Genomic DNA, 24,645 nt, shown 5'->3' on the forward strand with positions numbered 1-24,645 from the left:
AGCCATCAAAAAAATAATTTTCTTTAAATTTAATATAATAAATAATTAAGAAATAGTTAATCATATTGGATTTTTATGTTTTTACCCGAAAATATATATTTTACATATACTAAATTTAGATTCTGCAAAATTTGAACATTATACACTTATAAAAATTATATATTGGAAAAAACATTTATATATTATTTTATTGTTGAATTTTATATTTCATATAGGCGAATATAATATAATAAAAATATATTTTCACAACATCTAGATCTCACAACAAAATTTCAATAAATAAGCTTTATATTTGTGTTTTATGAAACCATGATTTAATATAAAATAAGAAAACTACTTTTTTCGTATTATTTAAATTTTTTAAAATATATGATTAGATTCTTATTCTAAAAGTTAGTGCTAAATATAACTAAAAATATCACAGAAAAATCTCGCTAAAATAAGATCACGTCAAGCAACAGAAATTTTTTATAAAAGAATAAATCTCTATCTTATATTAAAAAGATAATAAAAGTTATATATTAATCTATATGTTTAGGTCAATTTTTTTTAATTATCTTTTATGCTTAATTTTTGTAAAAACTTTATATTTCATGTCCAAAAATATATTATATGTAGATGTTATACGTAATAAAAGTCTTTAGTCAAAGAATGTAATATAAAACCATAAAATTGTGTAAGAATAAATTTTTTAAATCAAAAACAAAAAATCTTTAGACATTGATGTATATATACGTGCTTGATTTTTTGCATATTAAAGATGTTATAAAGAGTTATAATTTATTTTTTCCTACTTGTTGACGCTTCATATTTAATACTAGCCACAGTTAACATTATTTATAAATATTATCAAATTTTTCTACAATTTAAAAATAGTGTATAAGGATTATATTGAGATACAGGTTAAATATTAAAATCGGTTTTTGTACTTAAGTAAAAGCTAGATAGTATTTTCAGCGCAGCTTTTATGTCATTATTGTTCTGTGCGGTATTAAATATTTTATACTCAATAAGAACTATTAATATATAGTCTAATGCTATTTTAATCCGATAATATCTATTGACTGTTTTTGTAACATTCGAAACTATTATTTACCCTTAAAGTCTATAAATTGGAATCTACGTGACCTTTTTTAATAAAAAAAAATTAGTCATATATAACGTTTTAACATGCACAAATGCTTCTAGATTTAATCTTAAGTTATAATGTAAATATATATACATTCAATTATAACATATGAAAAATAGATGAACCTTCGAATTATATATTATAGTTCATAATTCAGAATTATCATTTTATAAGCTCACATGAACATTTTTTTTAAGCGTAGAATCAAAAATATTATACTACTTAAAGGAAATTTTAGATCTTCCGCTTATAGCTTTACTATATTAGGGTAAATATGTCCCATATAACCAGAGTATTAAATGACTGATCCTAGTAATTAGAGTAAAATTCTATATTATTGCGCATAAAAAGGGTTTTTTTGTTAAAAATAAAAGAAAATAACCTGCATTATATAAAAAGGTTTATTTTAGGAATTGTAATAAAAAAAAATTATCAAACAAATCAGTCCTAAAAAATCAAATGTGATAAAATCGTATTATAATAGAAACTTACCAATAATTATCAATTGTAAATCATAAAAATATCGGAGCACATATTTATTTTAAACTATGAAAGAACTCAATGTATATAATGAGTATATATTGTAATCGATTAAACTACAGCTTTGAAGAAGATTATTAGCATCAAGTATACAATATAATTAAATTTATTCCATAATTTTGATGAAAGAAATTAGTGATCTTATTTTAATAATATGTATGTTTATTAAGGAAACCCCAAGAAATTATGAATCAAGATTTATAATTGCAAGCCAATATATAAACACGTAAGATAGAAAATATTATTCCACAAAACAAAAGAATATAGACGAACTAGATATGAAGATGTAAAAAAATTAAGATTAGATGCCGTAGTACTCTAAAATGTAAATTGCATCGATAGAAGCAACAAAGAAAAATGATAACAAGATTAACTTGGAAAGGCTAAGAAATATTATTATTTGTAGAATAAAGGAATATTGCTTTTTAGATACTTAGAATACAATGATGAAGTTTAAAACTTATTCTAAAGGCCATGAATCAAGATGAAATGAACACATTTTATGTTGAATCATATAATATAAGATGGTGTCACTTTTGATTTTATGACCAATTTAAACACAAATGCCCATCTCTTAAATCTTTTGGCATAGATAGAACCAAGAATAATATTGCTATGGAATTTGTAGCAATATTCAACGCTTACATATAATTTGAACATGACTAAGAACAGAAAGATGAATATTTTAATTAAATTCTTCTATTTAAGATGGTTATAGATTAGTAGAAAATACAAAAGTTTAAGATTTTAAAACCGAAATTATCCACATGTATTTGAAACTATATTACCCATCGCAGCTTAATATCAATAATAAATGCATAATTGATGCTGATCAACAAACTTTGAAAATACAGAAACAAAAATTTTGTTGTATTTATGAATAACAGTATAACTTTAACAAATTTACATAATTGCATGTTTTTAATGCGCAGATTGGTGTTTTTATCTTCCAAAACACAAAAGAATTTATTTTTTAAGCACATTTATCATTTATGTGTTTCTATTATTTTGAAAGAATGTACTTTTAAACAGTAAATCGACGAGAAAAGTTATTCATATGACAGTGATGAAAAATCTGCTATCTTAAAATTATTCCAGAGGCAAAGATATTGTAAATTTGTTTCCAAAGATATATGGAATTCAATCGTTCCATGACTGTTTGCCAATGAGCACATCAAACTACATAAAAGGTGTTTATTATTTCGGAAATAAAATAAATCCATGGTTATAATTGTTTCTGAATATAAAAATGTACAAAATAACAAATTAGATAGTTCTGATTTTTGATTATAGGTATAATACAATCCAATAATATTTTTTATGCTTGTTAATTTCTAATAGTAAATTTGAAATAATATTTTTTTGTTATACATAAAAAACCGTCATAAGATTGGAATATTTTTTTTAAAATGTCGAGCATTTATGTTTATAACTCAAATTTTAATAATTACCAAACAAAATTATTTATATCTAATTTGACCTTATTTGATCTATAAAGCAATCCAAAAAATGTTTTAATGAAATTTAATAATTAAAAAACAAAAATAATATCAGCATATAGAAAAACAGGTATCCATCGTAATATAATTGTGGCATATTTCAAAAGGTACACTATTTTTTATCAAGCACTATTATGGTATACTATTGCATGTGCGAATTCTTTTTGTAAAACTAGAAATATAGATTATAATAATTTTTATTATATTGATCGCATCATCTATTTTTATATAAATAATTGGTATAAAAATCATAAATTTGTATTTTTTCATAAATAATGTTTTTAAATGTCTTTAATAACAGGTATGATTCTTTATTAGCTTTTATATTATTATAAAACCTTTAAGGCTCCTATTTTTATAAAAATATTTACAGATATATTTTATCTTCCGAACCAATGTAAATTTCTATAATATTGTCTGTTGAAATTATAAATTTAATTTTTTTATATATAAATGCAGTATGATAACTAGAGTTTATTTTTCAATTTTTCTAAAATATATTGTTTTTTATATAGAAAAGCAATAAAAATAAGAAACTTTCAGCATAAGTTACAAATGAACTGAAATCAAAGACTTTCCGTATAAATTATATACGTTTTTTCTGGTAAAATAAAAATTAAAGATATAAAATACATTAATAATATCTATTAATTACTGATTAAATTTTTTTTTGATCTACTTTATATTAATTAATCAATAAATTTTATTTAATTCTAATGAAATAAAGCGAGTTACAGCAATTTACATACAATTTATTTTCATATAATCTAATCAACGGTTAATTAATGGTTTAAATCTTCATGTAATTTTTTTTATTAAAAATTTTGCACAATGTTATATTTAACATTTATTAATTGGCAGAAAAACTTTGCATAAAGCTGCAAGTCTTAATCTTTACTGAAAAATGATAATATAAAAATGCAATCTGTTAGAAAATAAAAATAGCAGCTATATTTTAATTGTGTCCTTCATCGTTTTTTAACCATAAAAAATATTAAGAAGAAAAAAATTTACTAATAAAAGTAAATGCTGTACTATAATATAACAGAGATTAAAAAAAATTGTATGATTTGGTAATAAAAACTACATTATATTTGCATCTTTTAATTATGTTTTATTTTAAAATATTAAGCCAGAATTATTTACATTTTTAGAACTATAAATTCATAGAGCCGAAAATTGGTATATTTTCTTTGCTGTGATAATTTATTCAAAAATATTATTATGGAAATTTAATTTTATTTAAATATTAAATAGGTTTTTTTTAGTGGATTTATTTGGAATTATCTAAAGGAAAGATAAATTATCAATCTTACATATATTTTAGTAGATTTTTATTAATTAAAGGGTATATTTTTAGTGCTTTGAAGTAATTTTTTGTTTGAATAATTTATTAAAAAGTTCTTATTTTTAACGGAATTCTTATATATTTGATTAAAGATGTTATTATTTTATACATCGAGATTTAAATAAACCCTTAAAATAATAAATTGTATTTGACAGTATTTATTTGTGCCATGACAGATGAATAATATTTTTTATAAATAATATGGGATGGTACAATCATATAAAATATGGGATATAATTATATAAAGTATAGGTATATAAATGGACAGAATAAATTATTTTGTTACATTTAGCAACGTAATTAAAAAAAAATCTTTTAATAAAATATAATTCATACTTTTGTGAAAATGATCTCAGTTGCAACCTTAATTATTTTCTGTATAATTACAACTCTGATTAATATTAAAAAAGGTATTCGTTAAAACCAGCTTATAAAGACCATATTTTTATTCAATAATTTTTTTTTGTGTATTTTTCAAATTAAATGTTATATATCATATCCCAACAACATATATTCATTTATTTTTAAGATGTGACTTTTATTTTGAAATTAAATAATTAGAAATTCATTGGATAATTATAATCAGATAATGAAAAAAAGTAAATTTGAAAGAAGCGTAGAGTAAAAAAGATTATTAGATATATAATTTTTAAAAATTGAAGATTAAATGTAAATTTTATTTAAAATCAGAGCAAATGATGAACGCGTTCTGACAAATTTTTTTGCACCGCCTTAGTTTTAAAAAAAACTTAAATTACATTTCTATCAGCATGATGTAACACCCCATTTTCTCAATCAAAGCTTCTCATCCATTTTATCAATTCACCTGGTGAGAGGTCTTTAATCTCTGACCAATGCCATCTTACAGCAGCAGGAAAGTATTTCACGGGGATATCCTATTTATTAACCTCTACAGGTTTATAGTTTTTTATTATTCTTTACGAAATATTTTTACACTCTTGTCATTCATTCTTGAAGGATTGGATTTTGAAGAATACAAATATTTGTGATAAAGATTTCTAAAAAGCAAAGAGCCCTTAATTGTTATTGCAAACTAATGAAAGTAGATCATCATTTGAGTAATATATTTAAAACAGAAGGTTAAAATATTTGATGAAATACATGTAATTTTCTGATCGTAGTAAGCTTATAAACACATCCAATTACACAAAAAAAATCTAATTGAAAAGGGTGGTCTAGAATTAAATTTATATAATGAAACTGACTTTGAAAATGTTTATATAAAATGTTATAAAAATTATCGAAAACAAAAATTGAACTGTCTTTGATTATAATAAAAAATTTGAAGGCGATAGTATAAATTCAAAGATCTTAAATATATCCAGAGGATAAAAGACAAAAAAAATATATAAAATAAATTTAACTATCAAAAAAGTTCGGATGTGATATATTATTGTACAATCCACAAATAAAATAAAACTCAAATTCTGCAGCCTTAAATATGGTAAAATCAAGAGGTACTAAGCTAGAAAGATGATAAAAGACAAATATTCGTTACTTTAAATATTTCAATCGGACTAATAGTAACTTTCATGCCATATAAATGTATTCCGAATCCTAAGAAAAGTAATTCTTTTTATTACAATTACTTTACAATTCATTAAAACAATCTTATAAAATATATGACAGACATTCTTTAGCAATTTTATATGATTAAACTAAAAAAACATTACCCATATATCTATGCTCCGAAAGAACCTAAATGATATTTAGTTGGCCACATAAGCATATTTTATTATAATTTTGTTGATAATCTTTATTTTTAAATTATTTCTATGAATTTGGGCTCTACTACACTTTCTTGGTGATACGAACGAAATTTCATTTGAGTATTAATATTCAACAAATAAAATGTTCACTTTCAGACCAAATATTGTGCATTTGTAATTAAAGATATGGAAAAACATCTAATATCAATCCGTTTTCACATTTAAACAAAGAGGAATAACAGAATATATTTAAACGTCCCAATAATCTGATAATCGATTGATTGGAATAAACCTACCCGATTACTCGAAGTAAATATATATCAAAAATGTAGATATCCCAACATAACTATATTACAAAAACTAAAAAATAAATTTATCGCCGAATTTTTTTATTCTTGTATAATGCATGTCATCATTGATGCTACGGAATATCGCAAGATTTTACATTCATTGTATGTTTTATAAGAACAATATATCTCTTTTTTAAAAGAAAATAAAAGATTGGAAGAATATTCTAGATTTTTTTAATCTAAGGATGATACTTATTAAAAAAAATTTAACCATTAGAATCATCAAATATCAATATGTTTTTAATGATCTAAGACTTAAAGTGTAACAAAACTCACGGATAAAGATATTGGATAATTTAAATAATTATAACAATTTAATATAGTATAATACAAAAGGAAGAAAATATTGATCCGCAATTCTTTTAAATAATTTATACATAGTAGTATCATTATATCAGACCATTGTGGATATTTAAAAAATATTTTACTTAGTATTCAAATGGGTTGATTGTACCCTTGAATCATATTATTACTTATTTAGAAAACATGATTTGATTGTCTTTTTTTAGCCATAAATAAGCATTGTGATGTCTACATAACCCTCATAAAATATAAAAGTACGCTGTGAGAAAAATATACAATCCGCCTAAAAAAATATACAATCCGCCTATAAAATATATATCTTTTTATGATTTCTTATGATATAATGTCTAATAATTCACTTTTAAACTTTTATTAACTAGTATTTCCACAAGCCTTTACGCCATATTTAAAAATTGAATATATAAATTCATAGAAAAATGTATATAGAATGAGTTACCTATTATTGATACGCTTTCTTGCCTTTTTATATAGATTATACAAATCAAGTAACTTTATCCGATATATTGACTCCTTTTCCGTCTATAATAAATTATTCTTATACTAATAGTATATGTAAAATTTAATGACTTGTTTAGGCAATTTTCTAATGTAAAACTGTATGTTTTGGATAATATAAAAATTTTGTATCTGAACTAATTACCGTTTACTTTTCATATTCATATTTTTCTCGTCATATATTCTTTAGTTTTGTTTTTAAAAGCTTCATCTTCGTATTAAAACTTGTACATACGTATATTATCATGGTTATGATAGTTTAATCAATAGTTGAAACAGAAGAACCAGGACAGAAGAACTATAGTAGCAATTCAATAAATTGATTTTATAAAGAACGAAGAGAGCAATAAATGAAGAAAACACTTTAGAAAATAAATTTCAAAATATGAACTTGCTCTTCTAGTAAATGATCAACTCTATAAATGCTCTTTCCAAACAAAACTTTTATTCAAGATAATTACAAATCAATCCGATTACGCTTTGAGAATATATACGCCTTAGTTGACAGAAAATAATGTCTTACTATAACAAATATTTTGCTACGCTCTTATTATATAAAAAAGTATAGAAGCAAGACATGATATTATAGTAGACAGAAATGACGTCAGGCCCGAACGAAAATTCGATTGCAAAACCTCAAAAAAAATATAAAGTGTGAGTATTTTGAACCACAACAAAGATTTTTAACGAATAAATTTTTTTAATTTGCAATATAATAAAATATATAATGTACTCTATAGTTAGATATCATAAGATTTGTATGTTTACAAGAACAAAGAAGATAATATCACACAAATAAATAAGATAGTCAAAGAATATCTGAATATTGTCGTATAGAGAATTACCAGTAGCAAACACCCTAAATATGTAAGTAAATTCCAAGATATTACAGAGAATCCAGTTTACTTATGATAACCTCACTAAAAAAGAGAATCAGCATCTAAAAAAAATCTTTCCTATGTAAGAATCAAAATTAAAAAAAGACTGTCATTAATCCAACGTAATGTGAGCTTAATTATAGCACAAGAATCAACAGCATAAAAAAAACGTTATAAACAGCGTTACATTAAGCGACTTTATCTCAAAATCGTGGACCAAAAATTAGAGCACTATAAGTTAATAATAATAAAAAACTGTAATAAAAATACTTATAAAAATAAAACACAAAGACCGAAGAATAAAAATATGAATTTTAGCAACCAAACAATCAATATAAAAAAAATGAAAGATATTGCATCGCAAATTATTATATGAGAAAAAAACAATTAATTTTGATGGGAAATTTGATGCAAGGCTATGGCCTAATAAGTATTGCTAAAATAATATAAAAAAGATGTTTACCAATTATCTATTTGATTCTATTTTATAAAGAAATTATTTGTTTTTACGTTGACTTTCAAAAAAATTTAAAAAATTTTATTAACTTTCGGCCTAATATGAAAAATGTATCGCCTGAGGGAATCTATAAATTTTATATAAAGCAATGACATCTTTTAACTTTAAATCTACGATAATAAAGCTGACAATTTTATAGTAAATACTGATATGAATGGTTTTTTTAATAAAAAATATTTATAATTCCACAGGAACCTATTACAATTGTATGAAAATAAATGCCAATAACCTATATGAAACTTATTTATATATTAGAAACTAAAATTATGATGATATTTTAGTAGTTAGATGTGGCAAGCGTAATCCTTTGTCTGAAAATCAACTAATACCGCACGACTTATAAAATATTTGTAGAAAAAGCTACGCAAAACGGCAATAAAAATGCAATATTGCAAAAAACTGAACATTAAATGTACTAATGCAGGGCAAAATGTTGTCTTTATTCATTTCTATTTGATTTCGTTGATGTCAAAATTCGATCATAATGAGTGGGTACACAGCCTTATAAGAGTGATGACGAGTAAATGGGCATTTTATTTCGCATAACAAAAAATAAAAATAAAAAAAGTATGATTGGAGGTGATATGCCGGTAAAAGTAAATATAAACTTTTTTTTGTCGTTTGCATGGATACATTGTTTAATGTACTTAACGTTTAATTAACTTAGAAAAATAACCAAAAGATGAATCTTTCAGAAAAATCATTTATTATTATTATTGATATGAAGCTTGTGACCAAATCCATAGTAAATAAATAAATGACAATAAAAAAAGTGTATTTCTTCGATTGCATGAACTATAAAAAAATAAAATGCAGTCTGCAGCAAACAATTTAAGTTACGTTCAATATGCGGATTTAATATTAGATTAGTCGGATCTATGTACCTCTAGATACATTAAGATAGTATATCAGTGGGAAAAGATATAACATTTGCCATTTTAAGAGAAATTATATCGAAGATTTCGGATATAGTTAAAACAAACGTTAACAGCAAAACTTTTAAAAACTCAATAAGGCACGAAATATACTAATAAAACCACCGTATTGGCGTTTTTAGATATGAAACAAAAGACTTTGCTACAAGAGTTGTTATCAAAAATTTATAAGGGAATGAATCGATAAGCTTACAGATAGCACAAGCTAACGATAGTATTAAAAAAAAGTAAGATAAAAATAAGACTATATTGTTTATAATTTTTTATGCATAAAATTACCTTTAATCTTGAAAATACACTTTCTAACAATAAAAGATTATCACCAATCATACCACTCATGTACATTATGGAAGATTAGAATCAAACAACGATCATTGTTAAAATGTATATTTGATTTATAAATAACATTAGACAATCTATGAATATAATAATTAAATTTGTAGCAAAAAAATGTTTAATGTATAAAATAAATGGTAAAAACAGGTATCTTAAAATCTTTCAGTATCTACAACAACTCAATGATTACAATAGCCAGATCTATTAAGTAGTGAGTCATCGGTTAGCTAAGTTCAAAAAAGAAGCTTGATTGTGTTTTTTTTAAGATATAAACATATAAACAGAGATTAGTCAAAATGTCATGATTGTAAGGAAACATGTAAAAATTAAAAACAATTAGCAACTTAATGTAAAGAATGCTTATCCAATTTTTACACAGATAAATTCAGAAATTTTGAGATAATAAACTTTATGCACTCAAAAAGATTAGCAAAAATCAAAGGTAAATATCTATATTTCAGTTTGAGAAGGAATAAATATGAACCGGCACTTATAAAGGGAGATATAAATACGGATAAAAAAAAAATATATAAAGTAAGCTTTTTTGTTGATGATTAGAAACAACCTTTTGCATGTATGAGTAAAAAAGAATAACAATTTTTATATAACAAATGAATGTTATAAATGTGAAGTTAAGAAAAATTGAAATATTAGATAACTAAATCTCCGATATTTACAAATGTAAATCACCAATATTATCAAACCTTTCGACTTAAGATTGTATGGTTACAGAATATCATAAGTCGTATATGAAGGAGTTTATTGGGTCAATTATAGCGGAAGCTGTTACAAAAACTATTAGATTAGGGAAGACACTAAAAAAACAACTTTTTGGAGATTATCGATCGATGAATATATTATAGATGCGGATGTGAGCAGAAGAATGAGCCAAATATATTCAATAAAAAAAATCCAAACTTTTTATTGAACAACGATAAAAACATAAAATCCAATGTAACTAAGGTTGAAATCACACATAAATAACATATGAACTTAAACTTTTTGTTACTCCGAACTTATACTTTGTAAATTTAAGTTCTCTTAAAAGCTGACAAAGATCAAATATATGTGTAAAAAAATCGAAAGAAATATCTTCATATTTTTTTATACAGTTTACTTATAAATGCGGAATAGTCATAAATTACAAAAAAACTCGCCTTCTTTTGTAAAATATTAAGATAGGTAAAATGCTTTTAAAAACCAAATATAAAATGCATGTATTTTGAATATATTATCTTGATTTTTTTTTAGTAAAATATTAAAATTCAGAAAAAAGTATCTAACCTCATATTAAATACTGCATCCTAAGAAAATCTATACAAGTATTTTTTTTGTGAAATTTTACAAATAGAGAATTTTAGTATTTTTAAAATGTCTAAATAAGATATTTCTAATATATTATTAGTAATAAGTTTTATATATACAATTTTAATATCATAGACACATAGAAATATTTTATAAGATACAAACGGTAATAATTGATGTTTGTTTTTTTAAAATTAGAGATTATATTTATTTTATGTAATGATTTAAAACAAAGATCACACCGTTATGAATGCTCTATATCCCTGTCGCAAGTAAAAATCATATTTAAATAACTTTTATCTTATTACGGTACATAAGTACGCTTTAAAAAAAATATACATAATGAATTTAAGAGGACAAAGATATCATTGAATTCTTAAATTACAATATTATATGTTTTTCAAATTTTTTGATAAATTAAAAATGTAGCAAATGAAACTAATTTTTTTTTAATCTAATTTACCATTGTCTTAAAAAAATTTCTATCTTTTTTACAGCGAATTGCATTTTATTACGACCATAAAATAAGATTTTTTATACATGCCGTAATTTACTTTTTTTTGCATATTTCAGCAAATATAAGGCTTATTGTATTTTACAATTCCTGTATAGAAAATATTTGTATATAAATAAATATAACTTTATCTTCCGAATGTCTAGAAATTTATGGATTTTTTTTGGCTTTACTTTAAAAACAGTTTTATATTTCTACTATCATACGTATCTATATTTTTGGGTTCGATTGCTCAAAGTAAACCAGGGAATGAATTATTTCGTAAAAAAAGTATATAATTATATCAATATTTGTTTTTGCGTAGATTTAAATATTCTTTATCTCTTGTCTGTATTTAGAATCTAATGGTTGAAAAATATATTTTTAGAAGATATCATTCATCAATTAATACAAAATAAAAAATTATATACTTTATTTCTCAGAAAAAAGAATAAATATGATGTAAAAAATAATAGAATTCAGAAAAATATAAGCATATTATATTTTTAAAAAATAGTCTATAAATATTCTGCTAATAGTTAACAATTATATATTACAGAATCATTTTTTTTAAAGAATTCAATTTTAAAGTAATATATTAATGTTTTTATGACTTTTTATCATTCCACTTCTTATTTTTAAGAAACATAATAAAGTAATTGAATCTAGCGAAATGTTTATGGAAGACGCGATGAAATATGTGAAATAAAACCTTATTAAGTTTCAACACACTTTTATTCATATAAATTCGTGCATGCAGTAATAAAATTTAAAAATTATCATAAGACTTGTAGAATCTTTTTTTTAGATCCGCCAATCATATAACCCTTTTTTAAATATAAAATATTATTCATCAAATATATTATGTATTGAAATTAATAAAAGCATTTATTTTTATATATGTTCGTTATTTTTGTGCAAATTGACACAAATAATAGTTTAAAGATTTTCTACTGCATATGTGCTAAATAAACTGCAAAACACATCTTATATTAGATTAATAGATTATTATTCGTAGACAAATATTTAAATTTTATAACCATGTCATCCAAATTTTATTTTTTTAGTATTTGCAACAAAGCAAAATTATCACAAATTCTATAAAATTATACATATAAACATCTTAAAGCAAAAATGTCGAGTTCTCTCCATTGAAGAAATATAAAATTTTGTTTTATTTTAATATAAGTATTTTTATGATTGTATTATCATCTATTTTTTTTCAAATTTTTTTTTATTAGAAAATATTATTAAGAAATATATGCAATCAAGTTTATAAAATAATAAAAGTGGTTTTCTGTGTTAGAAAGTGTTCTTTTAACGGTTTTCTAATTTTATTGCTATTATTCAGTGGTTAATTGCCATTTATTGTCTCTTATGACAGATTATTGGTTTTATTTTTATCAATGTTATAAACTCTGGTTTTATAAACCAAAGCTTTTTTCTTTAACTTAATTTATCGATAAACTTAAGTTTTTTTATTTATGGGTTAAATTATTTTTTATTAATTATATATAATGAAATGATAAAGTCTAATGGGAATATTGCGGTTTTCCTGAATATCTTTCCGAACATTTCCCTCATCTATTTACATCAACTACACTTCTTCTTTCAAATGAGATGAGTGAAAGTGTCCACCGTAAATCTGAAAAATATGAATATAATGTATGTGTAAAGATACGTAACTTTGTCTTTTTTATAGATGCGGTCATGATTTTGCGGCATTACATAGGTCTCATTAGAGCCACAAAAAAAAAATTTACCGTTTAGCGACATTAAATATGCTCAAGCGTACTATTTTATTGTGATTATGTCTATGTAATGCATACATTTTGTTATTTTGTGCATCTGATTTTTACAAAAAAAATATTTTTGGCTTTATAATTTTATTATTAAAGATTTCATTTTATCTATAATGTTTCATTTAAAAATTTGAGTATCCTTTTATATTTCTTCGTACTTTTGAACATATTAAGTCAGTATAACTGTCTACAATCAATGGTACAGAAATAAAATATTTTCTTGTTACACATTTACATTAGTTTTAAAAAACTATCAATAAAAACGGGCTAAAAAAGTTCTTTTATAGTTAGAAAATAAAATTTTTGTATTATACTATCATGGATGTAATTATGCAAAGAAAAAAATATATTTATACAAGCGTAAAAAATACCTAGAATAAAACACATTTTTTTAGCAAATAAATTACATCTATTGTTTGAATTATAGTTTCAGTAATAAAAAAATATAGACAATTACTATTTTGATGTCATATTGAATTCAGAAAATATTCACTGACATCTTTTCAAAAATAATTCCCGATGTGAACTTTTAAAAGACAAAATAATAAAAGAAGTAATAACTATCTTTCTTTTGTTTTTTTTATAGTAAATTATTTACCTCTTCTTCTATTTTTTTCCATAAATTGGGTTATTTTTCTTTTTTAGTTTAAATTGAAATGAACATTTGCATAATTTGTATTTAAATAAAAAAAATTGCATATTACGTTTATAATTATAATTAAATGCTTACATTTTTACCAGATAACGATAAAATTCTCTAAGAGTAAAATGCACAGAAAATTTATAGCTATTTTAATTTATCGCACATGACATAACGTTCTAAAATTTACAATTGTTAAACTTATTAAATTTGTTTGCATTGAAAACATACTAAAGCAAAATAAAGAGTATAGATAGATTTTTATCATGAATTTTATTTGATTTTAATATAAAATACATGATTTACATTAGTAAATCTATAGAGTATAGAGACAAATATTTAATACTGATCACCATATATGTTTCTAAGAAGTTTTTCACATGAAATTAGTTTATAAAATTAACCAAATAGGGAAACTGGTTATATGAAGACAAAAATATATATAAATTCATCCGAACCATCAAATTTTTAAATTAATATTTCACACTATGGGGTCTTATATCAAACAGAAAAAACCTTTTATTGTGTAAATTATCCATGAAACAAAAGAACAATAAAATTAACTCGTGAAAATCAAAAAGGTTCTATTGAAATATAATTTTACATTTACTAGCAATTATTTAGCTGTGTTAACCTAAATAATATTATGTAATCGACGCCTTTTGCCTTATAAAATATCGTCGGCGCAAAATAGAAAATTTCAACAGAAGAAATAGTTTTTGGGATTATATGATTATTTGTGCCGTAACAATATAAAATATTCAATAAAAAAACGCTTATATTATATGATTGTTGCACTGTAGTTCTATTATTTATAGAAGTTATTAAAACACGTTTTATAGAGATACCTAATATAAGATTTCTATTTTACAAAATAAATTTGATGTGTTTTTAAGAGTATCTCAAGAGTTGAATATATAACCTGAAAATTTTATCATAGCTAATTTTTTTTTTTGATATTATTAAAAAATAGTATTAAGATTCTTTTTTTTTCACAATATAAATTTTCGATTGAAGCGAATCTACAACGTTCAATAAATTTAAAAAAAATTTATATGTTTAATAAAATGTATAAAGGAGATCAAATTATTATGTACAGTAGTAGAAGTTATTTATATATATTAAACGTAAATTTGCACTATACATATTTTAATACAAGACTTCAACTAATTATACCAAGTAAAAAGCGAAACCGACAAAATATGCATCTCTTAACATTTTTAAAATAATTATTTAATAGACCTAAAAAATACAAGAAGTATTTTAATATATCCAAACAATCTTAAATTTTTTTTATATGCTTTAGATATTAAAAAAATAGCCATATAGTCAAAAGCTATTAGATTATACGTGCAATTAAAGAAAAAACTACATTCGTGCCTCGAATTTTGTTTATCGCTAAAAACATTCAAAGGGTAAACTATTTTAAATCTAGAAATACACAAACATATTTGTTTCTTTCAAAAATTGACAAACTCAAGATTACCTGATTTATTTTTGAACTAAAGCATGTAAAAATATAGTTAAAATGATTTATTATTTTATTTACAATAAAGTAATGATCATCACTAATTTAGTGCATGAAATCGCATAACATAGAAAATAACAAATTCAGATAGAAACTGTGCCATAATTCAGCTCACGTTTATGTAATTTAGAAAAAGCGAAAAATGATTTAGACATTGAATTCATGATTGTTTCTTACATATAAATATATAAATGGTAGTATAACAAAATAAATATTATCTTAATTAATTATTTTTTTTAATATAAAAACAAGAACTAAGTTCCTGGTTATATAAATGTTTTCGATTATTAGTTTTATAGTAAAATATCCCATAAATAGATAATATTTAATGCATGAATTTTTTAATATCTACTATAATAGTTGAGCATAATAAAAACCAGAAACATTTCCAAAATTTGTTTTATAAATTGAAAAATTTATTCATCTGGCTTTAGCATTGCTTATAAAAAAACGTTACTACGATACAGTATTTAATAATTTATTATCAAATACAGCCTTTTAAATCAAATAATCATTGTTTTTTTACAAAAAAATATATATGAAATGTATAAGTTAAAAGATTCCAATTTGTACAAGAACAGTTGTAATTCGTTAAATGAATCCTCAATTACACCCAAAAGAGTTTTCACCGTAAATTTAATTTTCATGACTTTAAAGATTATAGCTAATTCTGGATTGGGAATGTATAACTAATTAATAAAAGCAATTATATACTTTTATAAATGATAAAATACACAAAAAAATATTTTTCAGCTGCTTATAAGATAAAATTCAAATTTTCAAGAAATTAGTTAGTAATTAACACTAGAGAAATAAATTTATATAATATTTTCATCTAATTTTGCCTCGTAAAATGTAAATCAAAATAAATAAAATTTATTAATTAATTCATATTCTTTGTAAAAAATCCGAATTTCATGTTTAATTTAATATAATGTTATAATTTGTGTACTTTGAATACGTTTTATTATGAAAATATAATAATAAGATGTATTAAATCGCTTTAGGGGCTTGTATTTTCTTTAGCCATAAAAAAGCATATGGTGAAAATATTATATTGCTTTTTATGGGCTTTCCATCAACAAATTTCATTACTATTGTAAAATAATATTTTAGAATCTACCTGTTCTTTCAAGATACAGTAACCTAATCTTATTCTACATGATATTGTTTGTAGTTCGGCTACAGCTTTAATTATTTATGTTGATACTATGAACAGGTATCGTTTAATTTAAACATTATATAAATAGCACGATTAATCTTGTTAATTTTTGATGTTTTTTGTACTTCTTCAAATCTTATTCTTCATGCTATAAGCACAAGTTATATAGTTTTTCAGCATTATATTTGAATAATATATGTAAAATGTTGTAATTTTATTTAACATGCGTAACTTGCACCCATGATAAATTTAAGGTACATAAATATTATTGTTGATCCTTAACAAACAATAATTTTTTTTAACAATATGTTTTCATATAATCGTAATTCATAACCATGAAAAATTATTTAACGAATTAACTTTCGAAAAATAAAATATATTTGATTTGCTGATGCCATTGCAATTTGTATTTTTATATAGATATCTCTTAAGCTATAGTTAATAAAACGAAAATTTTACTATAGTTGATTAATGTAACTTTATCAAATATCCTAATTAAAATACCATAAGCATGATGAATTTTTTAAATATATTGACTTTTTATCTAATCGATTATTATCTTGGATGTGTATGCATTGGAATTCCCATCATTATAGATATTTTATACTTTTTATATCACTTTTGGTCCCATGAGTTATACATGGTAACATATATTGGATATCTTAAGCTACTTATGGTTTCTAAGCTTGTTTCTACATCTTATATAGATATTTTTCAAGGAAGTCTCAGTGATTTAGATAAAATTAATATACAACAATTTACGGCATAATCTTAATATTTTAGGCAGACAGCATATTACTGGTTATGAAAATATTGTATTTTCTCTTTTATTTCGCCCTATTTGCATATATATCCTATATCAATTTTTTGATATTCTATAAGTTTAATTTTAACCAATATATATTTTGGCTAGAAATCACTCTATGTCACATAATGTTTTTTATAAACATAAAATATTTATTTCTAAATTCATGCTAAAATTTATAATTCACGGGTCTTCACAAAATCCTTTCAATTAAGAGAATTTAATTCTATCGATAAAAACGGTAAAATCACGTTCTTTTGTTTATATTTTTTATAAAATAATTGGCATGAAATATTATCATCAACATAGATATTTTTTTATTAAAATATATTTTATATACGAAAATCCGAATACAAATTCGCCCGATTTACTTCCATTGATTCTGAAATATGTGTAATACCCGTAAATTAAGAAGCAAAAATTAAATCTAAATATTATTTAACGATGATTATAGCAAATCAAACTGCATTTTATTATCAGCTAGATTTCTACTATGCTTTTAAATTCATAAAAAAATAAACAGATGTAATTCAATCTGAATATTGCGCGCATTAGTTATAAAATACTCTATCTTTGAATATATTTTCGTTACTAACAGACAGTAAAATAATGGAGAAATTATGCTTCTATGCTGTTTATACAGAATGAGAATAAGATAGTGATTATAGAAGTTTTAATTCATAAGATGGTTTATTTTGTAATATGCTTTTAGTTTATATCTAATCATATGTGACTGGTTTATAACGAATTCCAATTATAATTTCTTGAGTACTAATCGATAATATAGCGTGAATATAATTATACTTGATCAATTTGAAAAAAATATACCCAACCATAATAAGATTTGTTTTAAATTTATCATATGCTAAAAAAAATATTGTAGAAAAAATTATATATTTGAATATTCTTACTTGTATTTTTAAATAATAATATTTAGAACAATTTTCATTCAAAAAATATTCATTAAGTTATTTAAAAATTAGATTGTTTTAAATATATTTTTTATTCCAGTAACATAAGATACTTGTAGATATTAAGAAATGTTTATAATAGAAAAATGCATTCGTAAGCATGAACACATGATTTTACTTATATTTTTTTATTTGCCTTGTATTAAATTTAAAAGAATATCTTTGATATAGATGTCCATTATATGTAATTCTCTTGACTATCATATATTACACAATTTGAAAGGTAATTAATTTTGTAAAAAAAATTTTGTGCCCATATTATAAGATCCTTTAAACAAATTCAATTTAATTTTAAAATAGGAAGATCTGTAATTATTTCACTTTATAAATTTTATATTATTTTTAAAAACAGTTAATTTTTTGATGATGTATTACAAAAACAAAATAAGTCGATTTAAATCTAATTTACAGTTTATAAATCGAATTTTCATGTGTTTCGTGTCATTTTTTAGTTGTTTTACCATAAAAATATGTCTTTATAAATATTTTTATTTATTTATGTGTTTATTTTCTTTTTATCAATTTAGACGTGGTCAGCCCATTGGGAATATTGCACAACTCCTTGATATATCTTTTGGCATCTTCACCTAAATTATCTGTATCAACTGCTCTTCTTCTCTAAAATTTGATACGTTCAAGTGTCTTGTGGAGTGTGAGAGCTTGCATGCATGCTTCTACTCGTCCGAGATTTTTAATTTTAATTATAGATACAATATTTTTTTATAAATAATTTTCAACATAAAACAGAAATTATGAAAATAAATATGATTGGTATTAGACTTTCATAGAATCATAATATTGATTATTTTATATCAATCTGCGTATCATAGGATATAAATAATTCAATTTTCATAACATTAGAGTGTATAAACTACGATGATGGTTTTAATAAAACATAAATTGGATTCTAGCATACGCGATTTTGAAAATTTGTAATTTTATATGATAATATAATCTTTAGTTCATGTCATTTTATATTATCCATATGAGTTTTAGAATATTAGCTCTACTTTAAATAAAGGCCGTTTTTTTATGAGAGATTATATTATCGTTATTTCCGATTAACTATAAATACACATTCACATTTTTAAATAAACTATTTTTTTGCAACATAGCTTTTTTTTAATTTATAGTTTGAAGCGGAAAGTTATTATAATTAAAGCTTCTTACTTTCTAGAATATGTGATTAAAAGAAAAAAATAATGTTTAATGCATAAATAATTCTGAAAACGCACTTTATTGCGTAGAAATAATATATAAACATCTGATTTATAAACTATACATTTTTTATCGACATGATTTTTGGATTAATGGGATAGCTCTTATGGACATTCTATGTGAAATGAAGATGTGGATCGAATACGAAGTAAAAATATATTTATATCTATAAAAAATTATAGAAATTTATTATTTCGACTGAAAGTACAAAAAGAAGCCTTGAATAAATATTTATGGCATATAATAACATATCTGTATCTAAATTTATTGCTGAAAACTATTTTATGATACAAAATCTATATTTTATATAGAATGAATATTACTTTAAATATGGAATGAATATTATATTTTTTTAACCGGTAATCGCAATATCTATAATATTTAGAATTTTATAAATCGAACCATCAAAAAATTGCATTTTCGTCTTCAATTTGTTTATATAATAATCTTTAGTGTATATGATATAAGATATCATATTATTATTATTTTAATAGAATAATTTAGTTTTTAAAAAAATTAATTTATAAATATTATTATGTATCGTGATTTTTTATCATTTATTAAGTAAACATGAATAAGAACTGTTTTTATGCTGGAAAAATCTTAAATTTTTAATAATCTACTATTATTAATCAAAAAATATATTCAACGATTCACTTAGCTAGAATAATTTATTTTTAAAAATTAAGATGGGGTAAAATCCAAACACTATGAAATACGTATTTCACTAAATAATATATGAATCATATAGCTGTCTCTATTCTTATATTACGACATTATACGCGGATATTAAAATATTTTATTCAGATATTCACCATTTTATGAAAAAACTATATTAAGTATTTATGGTCATTATAGTGTTTTATCTATAAAATTTAAAATATTTTGTGATTTGAATCGGTTTACAGGTAGTTTATAGTTTAAATTAAGAGTAATTTATACTGGTAATCTTTGACTCAAAGACCTAAATATATTGCATCAAATACATTATTCTTATATATACTTTTTTGATCAAGTATTTTTTTTGTATTTACTTATATTTTTAAATACCGAGATCTGTCAGGATAAAATACACATGTGCTTTTGACATTGTAAATGCATCATAATTTTCTTATCTTTATTTAATTATATCATTATTAATTACATGTTATTGATTTGCGTACGATATCATTGTTATTACATTTATACAATTAATTTATGCTTCTTAAAGTTCAAAATAAAGGATTTTTCTGTCTATAAATAATACAATAATAAAATATTTATTGCAATATATACTACCCATGATACCTTTCACTTTCTTGGACTACTGTAAGTCTATGACAAACAGTGTTTTTTTAAGTTTTTTTTTATATATTTTAAATTTTTTAATTCAAATGAACATCATATTACAAATAACTTCGACGCATAAAAAAATTTATTTAACAATAATTGATAATTTGCTGTGGCCGATATGTTTACGATGGCTATATATATATCAGAACGTATATTACGATGTGTGTTTCTTATTTTGAATCATTATGCACAAAATCTCGGATCATCTTGAGAAATTATATCTTCTTCTACTCACAACAATTTTGTTGCCATCAAAAATTGAAAAATCATAAAAAACTTGGTTGAAGCCAATTTAAAATTCTATATACGCAGAATATTAACCATGTCAATCGGGTCAACGCTACGGGAACACCTCTATTATAATAAATTTAATTTGATAGCTTACGTTTGGGAATAAATTCAATTTGCACCAGCAAAGCGATCACGTTTTTTATTTGTGTAAGATCACCTTTACTGTAATTCGATCTAACACTGTTTACTGTTCATCTTGCTGTTAGGTAGCATTTATTACTTGTTTCATAATTTTTCAATGCCCTTGGGTCAAGAATATTCGAACTTTTAACATTTGTAATATAAATTCTTATTCGAATATTTACATAACAAAACCATATCCACAGCTATGATGTAGTATATATAACATATTTTAAAAAATGTTAAAAAAACAGATTTCAATTATTTATTTGCGTCTATACATATAGATTCGAAGATTAAATGATTCATTGCTTTAAATATCTAATTTTTGGAGTCTATTTCACATATACTCGGGATAATATATATCTATTTTTAGTTTAGCATGTCACACCTTTTCTTTCAATAGATGTCACCCGTGGTTTTATAAATAAATATCGGGAATTTCTTGCCACGCGTCTATAAGAAGCTTCAAATTAAGAATTAGATTTTCCTGATAAAATTAGAAAAATATTTATTTCTGTATTAAATTATTCGATGTAATCATCAGATTTTATTGTATATAAACCTATTCTATATTTATGGGTATAGTTTCTTCCTTATTGATTCTTAACTACTGAGCTGTAGACAGCCCATTAGGAATATTACACAGCTCCTTTATGCATATTTTTACACATCCCCTTGATTTATCTTAGTCTGTCAAATGATATGAGTTCAGATGTATTGTAATTGTTAGGGCTGCATGTATGCTTCTACTTCTACTTCAGCTTGTTTTTTAAACACCTTTATATATTTTTATTATATTTGTAACCACACCCATGACAAGTCATTCATATGGTATAATAATATTTGTTATAAAAAGTTATTGTAATTGAAGTAATTTTTATTTATGGGCTATATTTATAGTCGTAATTTTAGTTTTTGTTCTCAGGCACAGCTTGCTTGATACTCTGTACACACAGTGTATTTATACTTTCGGCTATCTTCTCCTCTCCACAGTCTTCTTCAATACCCCTCCTTCTTTCGAGACCTATTAATTCAAGGGTTTTTCTCAATCCCAATGTTTGAATATATGCCTCAACCTGGTTTGTGACATCTAGTTCCTTCAGGTACCTTAAAAGTTATTGTAAAAATCATAATTATAGATAACATAAGATAAAAATAAAAACTTACTTTTACTTTCTTTTTTGAATTACAATATAAAAATAGAAACTTTTATTTTTATTGTTACAGTCAAATAAAGTATGTATTTCCATCTATATATTGATATAAACTATATTTCTGTATAGAAAATTCGTTGGTAAAGTGCTAATACGAATTATGTTAAATGTTATTTATAATAATACCAACCGAAAACATGGGTTGCAACATAATTATGTTACTTTTCTATTATAATTTGGTAATGATATTTTAGAATGGTTGTAACTATAATTTTATATGATCATAAAATAAATTATAAACAAAAAAATCTTAGAATACGTCCTACTTATTATTAAACATCATTCCATATATATTTTGTATTCTCTTATTCACATGGAAGTATTTTTCTCAAACCTTATGAAAAAAGTTTCCACCAAATCGTATTTATTTTAGCCTTCTTCTTTAATATTCATTTAATATTTAAATTTTTAAATCACTTATATCCATTTATTTAGAACATTATTTTTATCTAACAGAAGAAGGATAAGTTATTTCGCAATAATTAATATGTGTTCCAATTGTTTAGTATTTTAACCAAATCTATTTGAGCAAAGTATATGAATGCATAAATATCAGGTACAGCATCTGAATGTTTAAAAAATGTAATAGTTTAGCTGAAAATTATTTTAAATATCTTTGTCACTTTCAAAGTTAATCCAATGAATCTGAAAAATCGATAAAATCAAGTATACTTAATATTTAGAATAACTATGTAATTATAAAAAATTATATGTAAAATTATCTTTTAAAATTTATAAATCAAGATATTTTGGGTTTTAAAATAAGCTATGCAATGTACATAAAGTAGATAAAAATTTAGTTAATTCTCTAGGATTATTTATTTTTTGATCATTATGAATTTTTTATAAAAAGATCTTGGATTACCAAAACAATAGAATATATGTATTCACAAGCCTTCTGCTGATATTAACTTGTATAATTTTTTTCAATTTGCCATAAAAGAAAAATAATAAAAGATATGCAAGTTATTTACAGTTGAATTTTCTTGTATGATCTTTGATAAATTTCCAATAGTTTATTCATTTTTTAAAGTATTTTTATGTGGGAAACATAAAAAAACTATTCAGATTTATTACGAAATCAAAACGCTATGAGTTTACCTAAATTCGTTTGCTATTTTAATTATCTTTCTACTTTTTACCATAATTTGCGAAGCGAATCGCTATAAAATACTAAATATATACGTAACTCATCCACATTCATTTCACAGCATACTAGCATACACGATATCCTTTAGAACTTATTAATTCAAGTTTTTTCGACAGCCCTATCGTTTTTTAGGGCTATATTCTCGCTTCGATTAGTATTCCTGTTTCATATAGATATATTTTGGGGATGAATATATTTTAAAAACATACATTGCAAAATTTGACATATGAAAGAAAGATTCTATTAAGAGTATCGACAAACCTAGACGATTAGCAAAAACTATAATTCAAAGATTTTCATTTTGCCAAAGTAAAAAGATATAAATTTTTAGAAATATTGCTAAAATAAAAGTAAAAAATGATTAATCCTTTACAGAACTGGATTTTAAAATAATTACTTAATTAAAAAGTAAATATTCTGACGGCATAAATTACAATCGTGAAGCGAAAATAGATTTGTAATATTGAAAAAAATACAAACATATATCAGGCTGTATAAAAATAAGAAACATCCCTAAAACTATATGAGAG

The sequence above is a fragment of the Rhyacophila brunnea genome, unplaced genomic scaffold (assembly GCF_057557595.1).
Source record: "Rhyacophila brunnea isolate RB1 unplaced genomic scaffold, BYU_Rbru_1.0 scaffold_72, whole genome shotgun sequence".
Taxonomy (NCBI): domain Eukaryota; kingdom Metazoa; phylum Arthropoda; class Insecta; order Trichoptera; family Rhyacophilidae; genus Rhyacophila; species Rhyacophila brunnea.